The sequence below is a fragment of the Montipora capricornis genome, chromosome 6, assembly GCF_036669925.1.
Source record: "Montipora capricornis isolate CH-2021 chromosome 6, ASM3666992v2, whole genome shotgun sequence".
Lineage (NCBI taxonomy): Eukaryota > Metazoa > Cnidaria > Anthozoa > Scleractinia > Acroporidae > Montipora > Montipora capricornis.
Window position 1 is genome coordinate 47,694,729 of NC_090888.1, and position 6,763 is coordinate 47,701,491.

Below are 6,763 nucleotides of genomic sequence, written 5' to 3' on the forward strand. Positions count from 1 at the left end.
GTCAGCTCGAGCAGATAAGCATACTGTGACAATGACTTTTTCGTCTCCCACCACAGCTGAAGGAGAAGATTTTCACAAGAAAACCGTGGGCAGAGCACAGGGATACGATGAAAACCCTGGTGGAGGAGATTGGTGAGTTTTGCCTACAACCCTTACCTGAAGATGATCATCAAGGAGACTCATTTTGTTCTTGCTATCTTTTTCCTCCTAGAAAAGCTAGCCACTTGCCCAGTGTCATCCGACGCAGTAGTCTCGGCCACAAACCCGCCCTCCAGAAGCAAACCCGGACTTTTCAGGTGTTCCCGATGTGAGCGGTTCCACAAAATAGAAAACCAGAAAGCATATTACTTCCCGGACCTTCGCCGCTGCCCTGGATGCTGCCAACCAATTTTTTTGTTCCTGCCTCAATTAAGGTAAACTTGTAAATAGACAGTTGGAAACCTTTTTTGGTAAATAGTTTTCTCGACTTTTTAGAAATCTTGTAAATAACTTCAGAACGTTTGTAAATATATGTGACGAAAAGAAAGAACTTGTGTTTAGCTTGCATGCTCTCTTTTTTTCCGTTGTGTGTTTTTTTCTTCCCTGGGAGAATGCGGGTGACCTTCACAATTTTTTTTCAGATTTGGTTAAAAAAATGTTCTCCATGACTTTCCGAACTTTTAATTCCCAATGATACACATTTTTCATTCATAAGAGCTTTCATTTGATGATCTAGCGCAATGTTTCACGCGAAAAGAAAAAAAAAATTGAAGTGACATTTAACCGAGCACGTGCTCACAAAAAAACAACTCGCATACCGTTCCTCGTGAACTTTCATTTTATATTCCAGTGGATGTTCTAAAATGGTCTGAAATGTTTCCCATCCTTTTTGGCTGTAAAAAAAATCCCTCCGAACAGTCCATAAAACATAATTTATTTTGTTTCAACAAACGAATCACATAAAGCGCTTGAGTTTGATTTTGAAGTTGACCTTAAGAGAGACCTCAAGATTCAAGACGAATTCTTTGTAGATGAAACCAGGTGAAACAAAAAATGGTTTCGTCCATGACTGGTAGAAAAAAAGGAGAAAATCCAATGATTCAGTCTCGAAACTGGCAACCCTGAGCTTGACCGTCTCCTGTCCCCTTTCTGCTATGTACACTTCATTCATCTGATTCGACAAGTACACGATGATGTTAAAAACTAGGACAACCTCAGGGACGGGAGTGTTGGGCCCATTTTTTTTCTTGCCGCGAAATGATGTGGGAGCATTGCGTTTGGCAACCTGTGTCTTTCTGTTGGAGAAGAAAGAAAGCTCTCTGTCGTTTGAACTGTTCTTTAAAAGATATTTCTTTTCGAGTCTCTTTTTTCACCAACATGGACGCTACCCCAAAACAACAAAGGAAGCGTGAACGGAAGCATGGAAGCAGGCAAACTTCGATAAAGTTCTTGCTCAAAAGAAACAATATCGCAATTGAATTCGTGAAAGCAGCCGACGATATTACTATACACGTCGGAGAAAGTGCCTCGAAATTCAAAGACCGTACAAGGCGAACCACCGTGAACAAATTTGTGAATACAGCCAACGATATCACGATACAGGTTGGAGATGTGAGCTGGGTTCGTGTTTGCTCGAAGGCATGGCAACTGATGCCTGTCCGTCACATGTCACTGATACCGCAGGTGGCGAATGGCTTGTACACAAGTACGGGCTCCAGCCTCCTATGCCCCTCCCTACCTGAGAGTAGGCTTGGCGCGTGTAGACCGCTTGGTTCCTCCCACATCCCCGTCTTTGTCGTCGGATCTATCCAACGACGCCGACCGGCTAGACGAATTATTGCTTCGTGCCTCTCCCGCAGGATCATCGTCCATCGCTTCTGACGTGGTAGCACAACTAAACGACCTGGTTCCAACCCACCCTGAAACCTGCACGACGATCCACACGTCTCACACAACGGCTGTGACTACCCCCAGCAGCGCCAGAGGAGGATGAGGAACCCGTTCTTGATGCCGCCCAAATCGTATTGCGGCGCATGCAGGTGGATTGCGCTCGTTCTCAGGCATGAGCAGAGGCAGAGAATGAACAGCGTCAAGCGGCCTTGGAGCGTGAGCAGTGCATCCAAAATGCTATTCGGCAGATAGTCGTTTGTCCAGGACCGGATTTGGATCTGGCTGTGCGGCTTCGCCATTTCAACGTGAAGACCCTGTTGGATCTTGTGTGGCTGCTGAGTTCTTTGCAGACACATCCTGTTTCGAGGACATGTCCTTCGGGGAGCTCCTCCAGCTTTAATTGGTCAAGTTGCGGGGTGCGTGTGCGGGGCACCAAGAAAAAACTGAGCAGGGACACTAAGGAACTGAGGTGACTTTAAGGAGACTCTACTCGGAGGTGACCAGTGGGATGAGTGCGTTTTTTCATTGGCAGGCCACATCCAAATCAGCCTTTACCATAATGATAATACACTAGGGTGCATGTGCAGGGCACCATCTTGTACATAGTGTGACATTATGTTATGCTTTTTTCTTGTTGTACATACTCCTTTATGATTCTAGTCATTAAAAGCGTTTGATTCGGAAAGAAACTATCCTTTCTTGTTTTTTCTGGCTGTGAGGGGCCTGGGTCTCTGTAATAACCCCCAATTCGAATTTCCTATAAAGTGACGCAAAACAGCCCAACCTGTTTTCTGCGGGTCCGCAGTATCACGTGTCTGTGACGACATGGTTTGACTGTTCCCCTAGCAGCATGTCCCGCCCAAATTCGACTTTTCCCGCCCAAATTGGAATCCACCAATCAGAACGCTCCATTTCCAACCATCAAAAGTGCTCTGAAAAATACTATAGCACTACTCCTAACATCACAAAAACTGACCTTATAGAGCTGTTAGAGATTGCTATGAAAAACGAGCTTTTCAATTGAAAGGAAGTTTGTATGAGCAAGTGGACGAGGTTGCCATGGGCTCTCCCTTCCGGCCAAAATGGCAAGTGCGTTTATGTGCAATATCGAGGAAAAATTGCAAAAACAAAACAAGATGCCTGCTTTCTATAAGCCCTATGTCGATTACACCCTCAGCAAAATGCCCGATGTTTCATCTGCCTCTGAATTTTTTTAACACTGAATGAAATACACCCCTCACTCAGCTTCACAATGGAACTCGAGGACACACTTTCTTGGTATGGTGATGATTAGAAATGGTACACGACTAGATACGAAGGTCTATGTGAACCCAACCGATACTGGTCTTTCACTGCATTACCCCGAAGCCATGTTGACGTTAAGTATAAACATTCTCTACTAAAGACAATGTTAAACCGTGTGTTCAAACTCTCATCGAATTGCCAGTTCTGCCATCAAGAATGCCAACATCTTAAAATGGTTTTTGCTCGCCTGCATTATCCTGAAACCCTCGTAGAGAACACCATCAGACTTTTATCGAAATGAGAGTTACTGATAATGTGTGTTCTAAACAGCAAGTATCCAATGAACAAGATGCCTCCATAAAAATTGTGTTACCATTCAAAGACAAACTAAATCATTTCTATCACCTTAGCGTTTTTTTATCATTCATGACGCAATTTTCTTGTATTGTTTCTATGTACATATTTAAAGTTTTAGTCAGTATCTCATTAGCATTCTTATAATCGATCGTATATATTTAAGCTCATACAAACATTTTACTTTTGAACTTGAAAATGGCGGTTGAATGGTCAAAACGTTGTTTTTTAACGTTAACTTTTATTGTAAAATCTGTTTCGAAAAGTTTGTAGATCCGAATTACGCGTCCTTTCCCAGGGAAAGCACATGGGGGAGTGTGTGTCGGAAATAGGATCAATTGTATATCCATTCTAAATTTAGTATTAAGGTTTGTTCACGGTTGGCAAAATGCTTCATAGTTTCTGTAATTCGATTATCATCGGGTCTCAATCCAACCAATCAGATCATGTAAATGTAGGGTGTGCCAGGACAATAGAATCTTTGACCTTTGAAATATTACAAAGATGATTTTTTTCTTTGAAGTGTTTTTGGCATGATTTCTGATCTACTCGTTAGAATCTGTGAAGGCTTATATTTACTTTGAAATGTAATCACAGGAGTTGAATTTATGATGGTGTGGGCTATCTAATTCTATTCCCGACACCTCCACTGGTTGAAGAACTGGCTGTTGATGTGTGGGTATTTTGTCCATATTTTATTCGAACTGGGCTCTCTCTGCTTATTTTGTGGTCTTTGTGACATTACTGTAATTCCCTGTGCCTTATTTTCCTGGCTCTTTGTAGGCCTTTTGTGCCCACTCTGCTTGTTCCGTAATACAGCTTTTGTAGTGAGGGGGATTTGTCTCGCCTCATTCAGCTTTTTATTGGGAGTTTGCCCCGCTGTTTTCAGTTGTTGTTTAGAAATTCTTTTTAATCATTAACTTCCTAGCTGGTGGGGCACGATTGTCTTGCCAGATTCAGTTGTTACTGTGTGAGTTTGGGTTTAGCTGCTGTTGTGGATTAATTTGTCTCGCAGGTTTTAGTTCTTATTTGATATCAGTCTTTTCCACAGGACTTCATTGTTATGTGTTTTCCACGCCCAAGTTTGTCTGGCAGGATTTAGGTGTTACAGCGTGTTTGGCCACAAGTTTTGGTAGTTATGGCGAGTTTGCCTTGCAGGATTTAGGTGTTATTGCAAGATTGTGTTCCCGACTTTAGTTTCCTTGGCGAGTCTAGTACCGGGTGTTTCAAAACGTAGTTTCGATTTAAAATTGCATTTTGTCACAAGACTTTAATGTATCTTTAGGCAAATTGGAACTGATTCAGTTAATAGCTGTATCTAAATAATTGTTCAAACCAATTTCAACCTAGCGTTTAAATGAATGCCAATACGTTTTGAAGTTTCACGCTCAATGTGAAGCGCATGTGCTTTGTCCTGCCATATTTTTCCTGCAAATTGTCTATTTTTGTATTTTCTCTACTCTTTCACGGAATTGCAGTCACTGTTTGTGCTAGAGCTCAGGCAGCTATTTTAAGGTCATCTGGCTATTCAGTCAAAGAAATTGCCAAATTGTTTAAAAAGAACAAACAATGTCGTGGTCTGAGGAAATTACACATCTTACCAAGTGTGCAGGCCTTAACCTCTGAGAACTAAATCAAAGAAATTCTAGAAAACCGAAGTGAAACTGTTAACCTCATGGCGGCAGGTTAAAGATGGACAGACGACAAGAAAGCTGTCTAGGACAAAGAAGGCAATGACCTTTGTGCAAGACATAGTGCCGGCGCACACTTCAAAGGCGGCTGATCTGAACATCATTGCTGAATTTGAAAGAAAAGACTGTGAGAAATCCACAATTCTTTCTTTGCTAGGTAAATGCTTCGCACTGTCATTCTCTTTCCCTTCACCAGTTCCCTCCCCCTTAGGGCTCATTGTTTTCAGCCATTCCGTAACTTTCTGCTTTGAGTCCTCGATAACATTTACAGGGGCATCTTGTTTGACCTAGGGCACTGTCTCCATCTTTATCTTGTCCCCTCCCACAGAGTTATCTTCAAAATCTTTCATACGATCAGACAGATTAGATTCATCTAGATCTTCTTTCAATAGCAATACCTCAATTTCCTTCCAACCTGCCTCATGTTCAGCTTCCTGAATTGCTAGCTCTGCTTCAAGTTGAGCTTTCTGTGCTGCGATCTTAGCTTCCAATTGAGCTTTCTCTTTAAGCTGCCTTACTTTTAGTTTACCTAGATCAGCTTCCCTAGCCGCTGCTCTTGCATGTTCTCGAGACACAGATGAAGTCGTTTTGCCGCTACTTTTCTTGCCCAGTCGGCCAAAGCTGGTGATTGAAGAGTTGTCAGTTTCTTCTGTCCGAACTGTAGGTGCTTTTGAGACCATTTCACCATAATCAACAGCTCTACAAATCAGTTCCTCAACAAGTGCTTGGGACTCCAATAACCAGGTATCTGCTTCATCATCATCACATAAAGCTTGAAATTCTCTGTGATTTTCGATCAGTTGATCCCACGCTTGATCGAGTTGAGTACATGCAAGCTCAATTTTACTTACAGTCTTTCCGTTCCTTGAGGTACTCCTTTATAATATTCATCTTCCGTGTCAAATTCGCTCATCGAGTTTCCTCTGTTCTTGATTGTCTGGAGCTTCTTTTGACCAGGAACTTCAGTGTAATCGCTCAAATACTGCGGCAGGTTCCTTTCACGTGTCATGATTCCACTTCGCTCATCCACATGCCATTTCGACAATTTCTCCGCCATGCTTCGATTGTGCGGCTGTATAATCTAAACACCGATCTGATTCTCCTGCATCCAGCGCTTGAAGGACCACTATGGATTTTGTAGGCGCGAGAAATTTCGTTTGAAATCCCAGTTCAAAATTCAAAAACTACAGTACTTCCATGTGCTTTCACAATCTCTCTTTATTCAACTAGATCCAGTCCCCACACGGGGATAGCACCTGGCACTCTCTCATTATTGATATTAACCAGACAGGCCCCGTCCTTGTGTGGAACCACTCTTCCGTGCATAATCTGTTATTGCACATGGGTGCAATTGAACTACAACGCAAAATAACACCTTCGCAGTGTTTGAAAAAAAAACCTCTTATGAAGGATGGACAAATGCTTCTACAGGGTGCCGCAAATAACTATCACAACAAGCCTCAGTAACCTTAAAAGTGAAGTATGCAGTCAAAAAAAGCCTTATAGAAACACAAGCTAACCTTCACATTGAATAGGATCGAAATCACATGCACCTGATTGGTCACTTCATCAACGTGAAAAGAACCAATAGAAACAAAGCGGAT